Raw genomic sequence first — 15,479 nt, forward strand, 5'->3', positions numbered from 1 at the left:
GACTGGTCTCCTTTAAGATGGACTGGTTGGATTGCCTTGCAGTCCAGGGGCCTCTCAAGAGTCTTCTCCAACACCACAGTTCAAATGCATCAATTCTTCGGTGCTCAGCTTTCTTCACAGTCCACCTCTCACATCCATACATGACCACTGGGAAAACCGTAGCCTTGACTAGACGGACCTTTGTTTGCAAAGTAATATCTCTACTTTTTAATATCCTATCTAGGTTGGTTACAACTTTCCTTACAAGGAGTAAGCGTCCTTTAATTTCATGGCTGCAGTCATCATCTGCAGTGATTTTGGAGCACCTCAAAATAAAGTCTCATACTGTTTCCACTGTTTCCCCATCTATTTTCCATGAAACGATGGGACCAGGTGCCATGATCTTATTTTTCTGAATGCTGAGCTTAAAGTCAACTTTTTCACTCTCCTCTTTCATCAAGAGGCTTTTTAGTTCTTTTTCACTTTCTGCCATAGGGGTGGTGTCATCTGCATATCTCAGTTTATTGATATTTCTCCTGGCAATCTTGATTCCAGCTTGTGCTTCTTCCAGTCCAGCGTTTCTCATCATGTACTCTGCGTAGCAATTAAATAAGCAGGGTGACAATATACAGCCTTGACATACTCCTTTTCCTATTTGCAACCAGTCTGTTGTTCCATGTCCAGTTCTAACTGTTGCTTCCTGACCTGCATACAGATTTCTCAAGAGGCTGGTTAGGTGGTCTGGTATTCCCATCTCTTTCAGAATTTTCCACAGTTTATTGTGATCCACACAGTCAAAGGCTTTGGCATAGTCAATAAACCAGAAGTAGATGTTTTTCTGTAATTCTTTTGCTTTTTCCATGATCCAGCAGATGTTGGCAATTTGATCTCTGGCTCCTCTGCCTTTTCTAAAACCAGCTTGAACATCAGGGAGTTCACAGTTCACGTATTGCTGAATTCTGGCTTGGAGAATTTTGAGCATTATTTTACTAGCATGTGAGATGAGTGCAATTGTGCAGTAGTTTGAGCATTCTTTTGCATTGCTTTTCTTGGAATTGGAATGAAAACTGACCTTTTCCATTCCTGTGGCCACTGCTGAGTTTTCCAAATTTGCCGGCATATTGAGTGCAAAACTTTAACAGCATCATCCTCTAGGATTTGAAATAGCTCAAAAGGAATTCCATCACTTCCAGTAGCTTTGTTCATAGTGATGCTTTCTAAGGCCCAGTTAACTTCACATTCCAGGATGTCTGGCTCTAGGTGTGTGATCACACCATCGTGATTATCTGGGTCTTGAAGATTTTTTAGTACAGTTCTTCTATGTATTCTTGCCACATCTTCTTAATATCTTCTGCTTCTGTTAGGTCCATACCCTTTCTGTCCTTTATCGAGCCCATTTTTGCATGAAATATTCCCTTGGTATCTTTAATTTTCTTGAAGAGATCTCTAGTCTTTCCCATTTTGTTGTTTTCTCTATTTCTTTACATTGATCACTGAGGAAGACTTTCTTATCTCTTCTTGCTATTCCTTCGAACTCTGCATTCAGATGCTTATATCTTTCCTTTTCTCCTTTGCTTAAGAAGAGAAGCAAAAAGCAAAAGAGACAGCATATATAGAGGTCTTGTTTTTGTATCTATTCAGCCAGTCTTTGTCTTTTGGTTGGATTATTTAATCCATTACATTTAAGGTAAATGTTGATAATTATGATCCTGTTAACATTTACTTTGCTGTTTGGGGTTTGATTTTATAAAGCTTTTCTGTGTTTCCTGTCTAGAGAAGATCCTTTAGCATTGGTTGAAGAGCTCTTTTGGTGGTGCTGAATTATTCAGCTTTCGCTTGTCTGTGATGCTGGGAGGGATTGGGGGCAGGAGGAGAAGGGGACGGCAGAGGATGACATGGCTGGATGGCATCACTGACTCGATGAATGTGAATCTGAGTGAACTCCGGGAATTGGTGATGGACAGGGAGGCCTGGTGTCCTGCGATTCATGGGGTTGCAAAGAGTCGGACATGACTGAATAACTGAACTGAACTGAACTGAAAGTTTTTTATTTTTCCTTCATATCTGAGGAGAACTTTGCTGGGCAGAGTAATATTGATTGTAGGTTTTTCTCTTCCATCACTTTAATTATGTCCTGCCATTCCCTTCTGGTCTGAAAAGTTTCTATTGAAAGTTCAACTGTTATCTTTATGGGGATCCCCTTGTGTGCTATTCATTGCTTTTCTCCTGCTGCTTTTAATAGTTGCTTTTTGTGTTTGATCTTTGTCAGTTTGACTAATATGTGCCTTGGGGGTGTTTTGCCTTAGGTTTATCCTATTTGAGACTCTCTAGGTTTCTTTGACTTGGGTGGATATTTCCTTCCCCATTTTAGGGAAGTTTTTGATTATTATCTCCTCAAGTATTTCTCATGCTCCCCCCCCCCTTTTTTTTTGTCTTCTTCTTCTGGGACATCTATGATTCGAATGTTGGGACATTTAACATTGTCCCAGAGGTCTCTGAAGTTGTCCTCATTTCTTTTCATTCTTCCTTTCTGCTCCATTTATTTCCACCATTCTATCTTCCACCTCATTTATCCTTTCTTCCGCCTCAGTTATTCTACTCTTGATTCCTTCCAGAGTGCTTTTAATCTCAGTTATTGCATTGTTCATTATTGATTGACTCTTCTTTCTTTCTTCTAGGTCCTTGTTGAACATTTTTATTGCATATTCTCACTCCTTGTCTCTAGTCTGTTTATCTGTAACTCTATATTTTGTTTTCAATATTTCAAATCACCTTTACTATCATCATTCTGAATTCTTTTTCAGATAGACTCCCTATCATCTTTTCTTTTGTTTGCTTTGGTGGGTTTTTAATTGTGTTCCTTTAACTGCTGAATATTTATCCACTTTTCATTTTGTTTAGATCACTGTGTTTGGGGTATTCTTTCTGCAGGCTGGAATTTCATCGTTACTCTTAATTGTGGAGTCTGCTTCCAGTAACTTGTCAAGGTTTCCTGGTTAGGGGAACTGTGTCTGTGTTCTGGTGCATGGAGCTGGATCTCTTCTCTTTGAAGTGCAGTGAAGTGAATTTTGAGGCTTCTGTGGGTTGGCATGGCTTATGGGCAGGCCATCTTTTAATGTTCAGTGTTTTGTTCCTGTTTTGCTGGAGAATTAGTGTGGTGTGTCTTGCACTGAAACTTGTTGGCTCTCGGGTGAAGCTTGTTTTTTCAGTGTAGGTATGGAGACTTTTGGGTGAACTCTTGCCTATTAATGTTCCCTGGAGTCAGGAGTCCTCTGATATTCTAAAATTATGGAGTTAAGCCTCCTGCCTCTGGGTTTTTGTCTTTCTCTTACAGTAGCCTCAGGACTTATCAGTGCTCAGCTCCTCCATCACTTTCCTCAACATTTTTCCTGAAAGGTGTTAGGGAGAGATCTCATGTTCTTTGATACCAGGGCAAGAGAAGAGTGAAAAGTATCTATCAGGTTGATTGGTCCCCTGAATGGGGGAGGTTTCTGAATTGCATAGCCAGAGGTTAAAATATAAGAACATGAGAGGTACTGAGATGCCTTGGTATTGGTCACCACAATCACCCCAGAGACTCTTACAGCTTCTTACACCCTAAGCAGCTTCTTTTTACCTCCACCACTGCTGTTACAGGTTTTATCTTAAAGTGCAACTTATTACTTACTGCTTCCCAAGTTACCTAGACTGAGGAGCTCAGTCTCTAGCTCGCCTCGTGACAAGAGACTGCCGGGTCTTCTTTGTGGTGATGTGGCAGCCAATCCTCAGCAGATCCTGCACTCCTTCCTACCCTTTGACCCTGGCAGGAAGTGTTCAACTGCAGAATGGGTTCCCCGAGGTAAGACAAGCTCAGAGCTGTCCAGGCAAAAATGAATCACTTTTGAACAACACTTTTAGTATAACTGATATACAATAAACTCCAAATATTTAAGCTGCAAAGTAAGTAAGTCTATATATTTTGTAGTGTATATAAATACATACGTATACATAGTGTCCATCAATAGAGTAATGAATAAAGATGTGGTATATATATACAATGAAATACTAGTTAATCATAAAAAAGACTGGACATTTGTCATTTCCAGCAATGTGTGTAGACTTGGAGGACATTATGCTAAGGGACTAAGATACAGAAATCAAATATTATATTATTCATGCATGCAATTTATATAAATAGAGCAAGCTAGTGAATTTAAAACACACACACAAATAGACTCTCAGAGATAGAGAGCAAATGAGTGGTTTCCAGTGGGGGATAGAGGAGAAATGGAGTGATTGGGGGTTATAAACTATTGGATGCAAGATAGTCTCAAGGATGTATTGTAAAATATGAGGACTAAAGGCAAAAGTTTTAATAGCTCTAATGGAAAGAACTCTACATAAATTTTCAAAAAGAGAGAGAAAATTATGGAAAAATAAAATATATTTTAATTGGATATATATATACACACACACACACACACACACATTTAGTTCACTATAGTAGCTATACATGTACCCAGTTACTATTGAAAGTTTTCTTGAAATCTTAGGAAGATTAGCATTCAAATTTAAGTTTCTATGTTATTAATTTGATTGTCTCTCCTTATAGGAGTGAAAACTGAAAGTATGTTAACTTGTTTAGTGTGTACTGAGGGATCAGAGAACTCTTGCTTAGATTATTTACAAATCTTAGTGTTTAACATGAATGGATTTATATGCTCAACCTCCCAGTTTGCACTTTCTCTAGCTTTCAAAGCTCCTTTAAATTGACCCAAAAAAAGGAACTTGATGACATTGGTGGAGTCAAAAAACATTGAGTTTATCTCTCCTTCTCCCACGAACACATCAAAACTACAGCTAGCAGTGACAAACTCTCCTCAACAATTACCTGAAGAGTAGTGGAATGGCTCTTCTGTGACCAAGGTTATAAGAAAGTACTACACAAGTCTGTTGAGAGAAGAGAAGAAATTATCTAGCTAAAACCCACACCATGGATGGGAGACCTAGAAGAGAATAGGATTATCACAGTCTGAGGGGTTCTTTCTAAGGAGCAAAGAGCTCAAGCTTCTAATGGACACCCCAAACCTCTGGAACTGGGAGGGCAAATCCCCTTGGCTGGTTTGAAAACTAGTGTCTTACCAGAGATTATAGGGAAATTATTCTGTCTTGAACAGTTGCTTGCTGCTAGTCCTAGCACATAAACAGATTGAGAACTTCATTGTACTCTGGCCAGCTGGACAGAACCTGACAGCATGCACCAAACCTGCACAGAGATTCTTCTACAACCCCTCCTGCTCTGTCACTGCTTCCAAACAAGGTGGACACCATCATTTTGTCAAAGGAGACGCTATCTCAGATTTGTGGCTGCAGTTACTGGGACCTTGGCTATGAACCCAACCAAGGCAGAGACTGCCAACACACCAGTCTCAGATCTGATTTCATCAAGGCAGAGACAGCCATCACACAAGAGGGAAGTAGAGTTAGCTTAGAACCATGATTCCTGCTTCTAAGGCCCTGGTCCCACCCCTGACCATGCCCCTAAATAAGGTAGGTTCTACCATCATAGCTCAGATTTTCAGTTAGACCACCCTCCCCCACCCCTCGGGCTTCAGCCCAACCTGTTTAGAGGGAAGTGACTGACATCAATCCTGGAGAAGTCCTGGCTCACACCTTGCTCCAACTCTAGCCACTTTGACTCCAGCCCTAGAACTCACAAAGGTGGCAGCCACTAGCTTATCTCACCAAAAGCACAAGGCACATATGGAAAAGCAAAGAGTCACATAAAAGGGAACTCCATAAGACTATCAGCTGATGTTTAGCAGAAACTGTCCAGGTCAAAAGGTAGTGACATGACATATTTAAAGTGCTAAAAGGAGAAAATGAAACAAAAACTATGAAAAAGAAAATACTACCCACAAAGATTATCATCCAGAACTGAAGGATAGTTTTGAGACAGTGAAAAACCCAAAGAGCTTATCACCACTAAACTGGTCTTCAAGAAATGTTGAAGGGTCTACTTTAAGTGAAAAAGAAAAGGTTATAACTTTTTTTTTTCATTTGAAGGGAAAAATATCACTGATTAAAGTGAATATATAGTACAAGAAGTTTATCAACCAATTAAGTAAGCTACACATTGTTGTTATTCAGTCACTAAGTTGCATCTGATTCTTTGCAATCTCATTGACTATAGCACACCAGCCTCCTCTATACTTCACTATATCCCAGAGTTTGCTCAAATCCATGTCCATTGAGTCTGTGACCATATCTAATCATCTCATTCTCTGATGCCCCCTGCTACTTTTGCTTTCAATCTTTCCCAGCGTCAGGGTCTTTTCCAGTGAGTCAGCTCTTCACATCAGGTAGCCAAATATTGAAGCTTCAGCTTCAGTGTCAGTCTTTCCAATGAATATTCAGGGTTGATTTCCTTTATGAATGGCTGGTTTCATCTACTTGCAGTTTAAGGGACTCTCAGTAGTCTTCTGCCTTTGAATGTTTGAGTGTCTACTGTGGAGGCACAGGTCATCAGTGACCTGCCACAGGGACAGGGGCTCTGGCTGTGGTATGCCTTATCTGTGTAGTCTGTGGAATAAGTCTTCTTGGAGGGGATCACAATTAACCCTACCATAGAGTCGCCAAGAAGATGAATCACAAACACTAGATTTATGACCACAACAGATTTCCAAAACCTGGGGATCCCGCATAGGGACTGAAAACCATTAGAGAATTTGACTTTGGAAGCCAGTGGGGTTTGAAAGCAGAATTTTACAAGACTAGGGAAATAGACTCTTGGAGGGCACACACACACACACACACACACACGCATACTCTCACAAATATGGTGTAAGCCAGGACTTAGGAGAAAGGAGTTATGACCTCAGAAGAGACTGAGCTAAACTTACTTGTGAGTGTCCAGGAGGCTCTGGAGGAAGCGTGGGTCAAGAGTGGCCTGCCTCAGGATCAGGAGCACTGTATACAACACTTCTGGGAGTGCTGCATGAGTCCTTTTCAAGGAGATCACCATTACCACCATTTAAAAAAAGATCTTCACAATCCAGGAAATCACTATAGTGTAATCACTCATCTACAGCCAGACATCCCCCCATGTGAAGTCAAGTGGGCCTTAGAAAGCATCACTACGAACAAAGCTAGTGGAGGTGATGGAATTCCAGTAGAGCTATTTCAAATCCTGAAAGATAATGCTGTGAAAGTGCTGCACTCAATATGCCAGCAAATTTGGAAAACTCAGCAGTGGCCACAGGAATGGAAAAGGTCAGTTTTCATTCCAATCCCAAAGAAAGGAAATGGCAAAGAATGCTCAAACTACCGTACAATTGCCCTCATCTCACATGCTAGTAAAGTAAGGCTCAAATTTCTCCAAGCCAGGCTTCAGCAATATGTGAACTGTGAACTTCCAGATGTTCAAGCTGGTTTTAGAAAAGGTAGAGGAACCAGAGATCAAATTGCCAACATCCACTGAATCATTGGAAAAGCAAGAGAGTTCCAGAAAAACATCTATTTCTGCTTTATTGACTATGCCAAAGGTTTTGACTGTGTGAATCACAAAAAAACTGGAAAATTCTGAAAGAGATGGGAATACCAGACCACCTGACCTGCCTCTGGAGAAATCTGTATGCAGGTCAGGAAGCAACAATTAGAATTGGACATGGAACAACAGACTGGTTACAAATAGGAAAAGAAGTACGTCAAAGCTGTATATTGTCACCCTGCTTATTTAACTTCTATGCAGGGTACATCATGAGAAACGCTGGACTGGAAGAAACACAAGCTGGAATCAAGATTGCCGGGAGAAATATCAATAACCTCAGATATGCAGATGATACCACCCTTATGGCAGAAAGTGAAGAGGAACTAAAAAGCCTCTTGATGAAAGAGGAAAGTGAAAAAGTTAACTTAAAGCTCAACATTCAGAAAATTAAGATCATGGCACCTGGTCCCACCACTTCATGGGAAATAGATGGGGAAACAGTGGAAACAGTGTCAGACTTTATTTTGGGGGGCTCCAAAATCACTGCATATAGTGACAGCAGCCATGAAATTAAAAGATGCTTACTCCTTGGAAGAAAAGTTATGACCAACCTAGATAGCATATTCAAAAGCTGAGACATTTCTTTCCCAACTAAGGTCCGTCTAGTCAAGGCTATGGCTTCTCTTGTATGGATGTGAGAGTTGGACTGTGAAGTAGGCTGAGCTCTGAAGAATTGATGCGTTTGAACTGTGATGTTGGAGAAGACTCGTGAGAGTCCCTTGGACTGCAAGGAGATCCAACCAATCCATTCTGAAAATCAACCCTGGGATTTCTTTGGAAGGGATGATGCTAAAGCTGAAACTCCAGTACTTTGGCCACCTCATGCGAAAAGTTGACTCATTGGAAAAGACTCTTATGCTGGGAGGGATTGGGGGCAGGAGGAGAAGGAGACAACCGAGGATGAGATAGCTGGATGGCATCACTGACTCAATGGACGTGAGTCTGAGTGAACTCTGGGTTTTGGTGATGCACAGGGAAGCCTGGCATGCTATGATTCACGTGGTGGCAAAGAGTCAGACACAATTGAGTGACTGAACTGAACTGAACCCCCACCATAGTTTGGCCTTGGGCCAAGCAACAGGAGGCAACACAGCCCCAACCATTAGCACAAGATTGGTATAAGATTTACTGAGCATGGCCCCACCCACCAGAGCAAGGATCAGTTTTTCCCTCAGCTAGTCCTTCCATTAGAAAGCTTCGAGAATTTTTTTCTTCATAAATCAGAGGACAGAAAGAATGAAAACCATACACACAGCAAACTAACCAACGTGATCACATGGATCACGGCCTTGTCTAACTCAATGAAACTATAAGCCATGCCTTGAAGGGCCACCCAAAACAGATGGATTGTAGTGGAGAGTACTGACAGAAGTGGTCCCCCGGTGAAGGGAATGGCAGACTACTTCAGCATTCTTTCCCTGAGAGCCCCATTAACAGTACAAAAAGGCAAAAAGATATTACACTGAAAGATGAACTTCCCAGGTCAGTAGGAGTCCAATATGCCCCTTGGTAGGAGCAGAGAAATAGCTCCAGAGGGAATGAAAACGACTGAGCCAAAGCAGAAAGGTTGCCTATTTGTGGATGTGTCTGGTGGTGAAAGTAAAGTCCAATGCTGTAAAGAACAACATTTCAAAGAAGCCTGGAATGTTAGGTCCATGAATCAAGGCAAATTGGAAGTAATCAAACAAAATATGAAAGAGTGAATATCAACATTTTAGGAATCAGGGAACTAAAATGCATGGGAATGGGTGAATTTAATTCATATGACTATTATATTTACTACTGCAGGTAAGAATCACTTAGAAGAAATGGAGTAGCCATCTTAGTTAACAAAAGAGTCCAAAGTGCAGTACTTGGGTGCAGTCTCAAAAATGACAGAATGATCTCATTTCTCTTCCAGGGCATAACATTCAGTATCACAGTAATCCAAGTCTATGCCCCAACCAGTATCACAAAGAAGCTGAAGTTGACCGGTTTTATGAAGACATACAAGTCCTTGTAGAACAAACATGAGAAAAAGAGGTATAGTTTTCATCGTAAGGGACTGGAATGCAAAAGTAAGAAGTCAAGAACTACCTGGAGTAACAGTCAAGCTTGGTCTTGGAGTACAAAATGAAGCAGGGGAAAGGCTAGCAGAGTTTTGCCAAGAGAATGAACTAGTCATAGCAAACACTTTATTCCAGCAACACAAGAGACCACCACCAAAATATCAATACCAAAATCAGATCGATTATATTCTTTGCAGCCAAAGATGGAGAAGCTTTATACAGTCAGCAAAAACAAGGCTGGGAAATGACTGTAGCTAAGATCAAGGACTACTTATTGCAAAATTCAGACTTAAATTGAAGAAAATATAGAAAACCACTAGGCCATGCAGGTATGACCTAAATCAAATTCCTTGCAATTATACAGTGGAAGTAACAAACAGATTTCAAGGGATTAGATCTGATAGAGTGCCTAAAGAATTATGGGTGGAAGTTTATAACATGGTACAGGAGCCAACAATCAAAATCATGTGCAAGAAAAAGAAAGGAAAAAAAGGCAAAATGGGTTGTTTTAAAAGGCCTTACAAAAAGCTGAGAAAAGAAGAGAAGTGAAAGGCAAAGGAGAAAGGGAAAGATATACCCATTTGAATGCAGAGATCCAAAGAATAGCAAGGAGAAATAAGACAGCTTTCATAAGTGATCAATGCAAAGAAATAGAGGAAAACAATAGAATGGGACAGACTAGAGATGTCTTCAAGAAAGTTAGAGATACCAAGGGAACATTTTCTGCAAAGATGGGCACAATAAAGGACAGAAATGATATGGATCTAATAGAAAAAGAAGATATTAAGAATAAGTGATAAGAATACACAGAACTATACAAGGAAGACCTTAATGATCCAGACAACTACAATTGTGTAATCACTCATGTAGATCCAGAAATCCTGGAATGCAGAGTCAAGTGGGCCTTAGGGAGCATCACTACAAGCATCACCACAATTCCAGTGGAGGTGATGGAATGCGAGTTGAGCTATTTCATATCCTAAAAGATGATGTTGTTAAAGTGCTGTGCTCAGTATGAGAGCAAATTTGAAAGCTCAGTGGTGGCCACAGGACTGAAAAAGAAGCTTTCATTCCAATATCAAATAAGAACAATTCAAGGACATTCATACTATTATAAAATGGTATTAGTTTCACATGGTGGCAAGGTTATGCTCAAAATCCTTACAGCTTGACTTTAGAAGTATATGACCTGAGAACTTCCAGATGTAGATCAGCATCAAAGAGCAGAGGAACCAAATGTCAAATTGTCAACATTCACTGGATCATGAAGAAAGAAAGCAAATTCCAGAAAAAAAAAAATCTACCACTCCTTCATTGACTACATGAATGCCTTTGACTATTTGGATCACAATAAACAGTGGAGAATTCTTAATGAGATGGGGATACCAGACTACCTTACCTGGCTCCTGCAAAACCTGTATGAAGGTCAAGAAGCAACAGTTAGAACTAGAATGGAACAACAAAATGCTTCAAAATTGGAAAAGGAGCACAACAAGTCTGTATATTGTCACCTTGCTTATTGAACTTATATGCAAAGTACATTATGCAAAATCCCAAGCTGCATGAAGCCCAAGCTGGAATCAGCATTGCCCAGAAAAATAAGAGTTACCTCAGATATGCAGATGACACCACCCTGATGGCAGAAAGTGAAGAGCAACTAAAGAACCTCTTGATGAAGGTGAAACAGGAGAGTGAAAAATTTGGCTTAAAACTCATCTTTTGTGGCATCCAGTCCCATCACTTCATGACAAATAGACAGGGAAAAAATAGAAACAGTGGCAGACTTTATTTCCTTGGGCTCCAAAATCACTGCAGATGGTGACTGCAGCCAAGAAATTAAAAGAAGCTTTCTCCTCGGAAGAAAAACTATGACCAATCTAGACAGTGTATTAAAAATCAAAGACCTTACTTTGCAGACAAAGTTGCATATAGTCAAAGCTTTGGTTTTTCCAGTTGTTATGTATGGATGTGAGATGGGCCATAATGAAGGCTGAACACTAAAGAATTGATGCTTTTCTACTGTGGGGTTGGAGATGACTCTTGAGAGTCCCTTGGACTGCAAGGAGATCCAACCAGTCACTCCTAAAGGAGATAAACCGTGGAGATTCATTGGAAAGACTGATGCTGATGGTGAAGCTCCAGTACATTGGCCACCTGATGCAAAGAGGCAACCAGTTAGAAATGGCCTTGATAATGGGAATGATTGAGGGCAATCAGAGAAAGGGATGACAGAGGACAAGATGTTTTGATGGCATCATCAACTCAATGGACATGAATTTGAACAAGCTCCGGAAGGTGGCAGAGGACAGAGAAGCATGGTGAGCTGCAGATCATGGTGTCACAAAGAGTCAGACACGACTAAACAACAATATTCTTCTCCATCACCACACTTCAAAAGCATCAGTTCTTTGGCATTCTGCCTTCTTTACAGTCCTTGGCATATCCGTACATAACTAGTGAAAAAAAAAAATAGCTTTGACTTCAGGGACCTTTCTTGGCAAAGTGATATATCTGCTTTTAAACGTGCTATCTATGTTTCCTTCCAAGGAGCAAGCATCTTTTAATTTAATGTCTACAGTCATCATCTGCAGTGATTTTGGAGCCCAAGAAAATGCAATCTGTCACTGCTTCCTCCTTTTCAACTTCTATTTGTCATGAAGTGATGAGAGCAGATGTCACGATCTTAGTTTTTGTTTTTTTTTTTTTAATGTTGAATTTCAAACCAGTTTTTTTTTTAAATTTTCTTTCACCCTCATCAAGATGGTCTTTAATTCCTCTTCACTGTCTGCCATCTAGTATCTGTATATCTGAAAAACAAAATTGTAAAATGACCTATAGCAACAGTGAACTTTTAATGAATATACATAAGATGTAAAATATGATACCCCCTAAATAAAATATTGGGGGGAGGGGTAAAAAGGGGGAAAACCTTAGAAATATTTGATCTTAAATGAGTATCAGTCTAAATAAATTAACCTCATAGTAACCACAGACCAAAATCCTAAAAAAAAAAAAAAAGAAAATTTAAAAAGAAACAAATGAACTCAAATATAAAAATAAATAACTGAAGCTATCAAAGCACAAGGGAACAGACTAAAAGAAGAATAAAAGGACAGAAAACTCTGAAGACAACCAGGAAGTTTTTAATAAAATGGCAACAATTATTGATTATTATTTTAAGGGCAAGAGAACTATATCTTCCAATCAAAAGACATAGGTGGCTGAATGAATTTAAAACAACAAAAAAGACATATCTACATTCTGCCTAAAAGATTCACTTCCAAGTTAACATACAAATAGACTGAAATTGGATTGATGAAAAAAGATATTCCATAAAAATGGAAACAAAATGAGGTCAAGGTGTTAATATAGATATTAGATGAAATAGATATTAAAAAATCTATAACAAAGGACAAAGAAATAAATTATGTAATAATAAGTTGGATAACCCATGGAGGAGATACATATTTACATTATGTGCACCTAACATAAGAGAAACTAAATATGTAAAGCAAATATTGACAGACATAGAAGAAATAAAAAGTCAGTAATAGAATAATAAGGTTATTCTAACACTCTACTTTCTTCAGCAAATAGATAACACAACAGAAAATCAATAAGGATACCATGGTTTTAAATGATACATTAAGTTGGATAAACTTAATCGATACCTACAAAATATTATATCTAAAAGCAGAAGAATATACATCATTTTCAAGTACACATGGGACTTTCTCCAAGATAGATTACATGCTAAGGCACAAACATCATGATCTAATGGGATGTATTCAAGGAATTCAAGGATGGCTCAATATCCTCAAATAAATCAATTAAAATCACATGATAATCACAGATAATGTAGGAAAGCATTTGACAAACTCAACATTCACTTATAATAAAAACTCTCAATTTTGGCAAATAGGAAACAAAGCTCAACATGCATTAGGCTACATTAACGCATTCATAACAAACCCATAGCTAACATTATATCCAAAGGTGAAAAGCTAAAGTATTTTCTTCTAAGATCAGGAACAGAACAGATTACAACTTTCATTACTTTTATTTAACCTAAACTTGGAAGTCTTATTCAAGGAAATCAGACAAGAAAAAGAAATAAAAGATATCTAAACAGAAAAGAAGTAAAACAATCCCTATTTGAAGATGAAATGATACTGTATAGAGAAAACCCTAAAGTGTTCACCAAAAAAAAACTACCAGATCTATCACCAAAAACAAGATATCAGAGCAAAGAAAATATTCAGTTAAAATTTAAGGAAACAAAATTAATATAAAGAAATTTGTTGAATTTTTTATACTAAGGATGAAATATCAGAAAGAAAAACAAAGAAAACCACCCAGCTTAAATTGAATCAAAGTAATAAGCTAGCTAGTAATAAATTTAACCAAGGAGCTGAAAGACCTATACTCTAAACACAGTAAGACAGTGATATAGGAAATTGACAATGATACATACAAATGGAAAGATATCTTATGTTCATGAATTGAAAGAATTAATATTATTAAAATGTCCATATTATTCAAAGAAATCTTCAGATTTAATTGAGTCCCAGTTAAAATAGTCATGACTTTTTTCATAGTACAAGAAGGAATAATTCTAAAATTTGTAAGAAAGCACAGAAAATACTGATCTTGAGGGGAAAAAAAAAAAAAAAAACTTGGAGGCCTCCTGATTTCAGACTATACTGAAAAGCTACAGCAATCAAAAGTCTATGGTTCTGGCACAAAAACAGATACATGTATTAGTGAAGCAGACTAAAGAGCCCAGAAATATACCCACACTTGGGTGATTAATTAACCTATGAAAAGGAGGCAAGAATATACAGTGGAGAAGATACAGTCTCTTCAACATGTGAAAACTACATGTAAAATAATTAAGTTCAGTTCAGTTCAGTTGCTCAGTCGTGTCCGACTCTTTGCGACCCCATGAATCGCAGCACGCCAGACCTCCCTGTTCATCACCATCTCCCGGAGTTCACTCAGACCCATGTCCATCGAGTCCGTGATGCCATCCAGCCATCTCATCCTCGGTCGTCCTTTTCTCCTCCTGCCCCCAATCCCTCCCAGCATCAGAGTCTTTTCCAGTGAGTCAACTCTTCGCATGAGGTGGCCAAAGTACTGGAGTTTCAGCTTCAGCATCATTCCTTCCAAAGAAATCCCAGGGTTGGTCTCCTTCAGAATGGACTGGTTGGATCTCCTTGCAGTCCAAGGGACTCTCAAGAGTCTTCTCCAACACCACAGTTCAAAAGCATCAATTCTTCAGAGCTCAGCCTTCTTCACAGTCCAACTCTCACATCCATACATAACCACAGGAAAAACCATAGCCTTGACTAGACGGACCTTAGTCGGCAAATAATTAAACCAAAGCATTTTCTAATATCAAATACAAAAATAAGATAAAACTCACTAAAGACTGAAATACAAGACCTAAAACTTCAAAACTCTTAGAAGAAAACATAGACGTACACATTTTGACACATTTTTATTCCAATCTCAAAGAAAGGCAATGCAAGAAAATGTCCAAACTATCTCACAATTGCACTCATTTCACACACTAGCAAAGTAAAGCTCAAAATTCTCCAAGTGAGGCTTCAACAGTATGTGATTTGAGAACTTTCAGATGTACATGCTGGATTTAGGAAAGGCAGAGGAACCAGAAATCAAATTGCCAACAAACATTTGATTATAGAAAAAGCAAGAGAGTTCCAAAAAAGCATTTACTTCTGCCTTATTGACTATGCCAAAACCTTTGACTGTTTGGATCACAACAAACTGGAAAATTCTTCAAGAAATGTGAATGCCAGAGCACCTTACCTGCCTCTTAAGAAACGTGTATTCAGGTCAAAAAGCAACAGTTAGAACTAGACATGGAACAATGGGCTCTTTCCAAATTGGGAAATGAGTAT

The 15,479-nt window shown here is 38.9% G+C and overlaps 1 pseudogene; it reads left to right on the forward strand.

Annotated features, from left to right (window-relative positions):
- Nucleotides 1-5,454: 5,454 nt before the first annotated feature.
- Nucleotides 5,455-15,479, forward strand: part of LOC120866697 — a 117,072-nt pseudogene continuing 107,047 nt past the window's right edge.

This window comes from Oryx dammah, unplaced genomic scaffold (assembly GCF_014754425.2).
Source record: "Oryx dammah isolate SB20612 unplaced genomic scaffold, SCBI_Odam_1.1 HiC_scaffold_8, whole genome shotgun sequence".
In the NCBI taxonomy this organism is placed as follows: Eukaryota; Metazoa; Chordata; class Mammalia; order Artiodactyla; family Bovidae; genus Oryx; species Oryx dammah.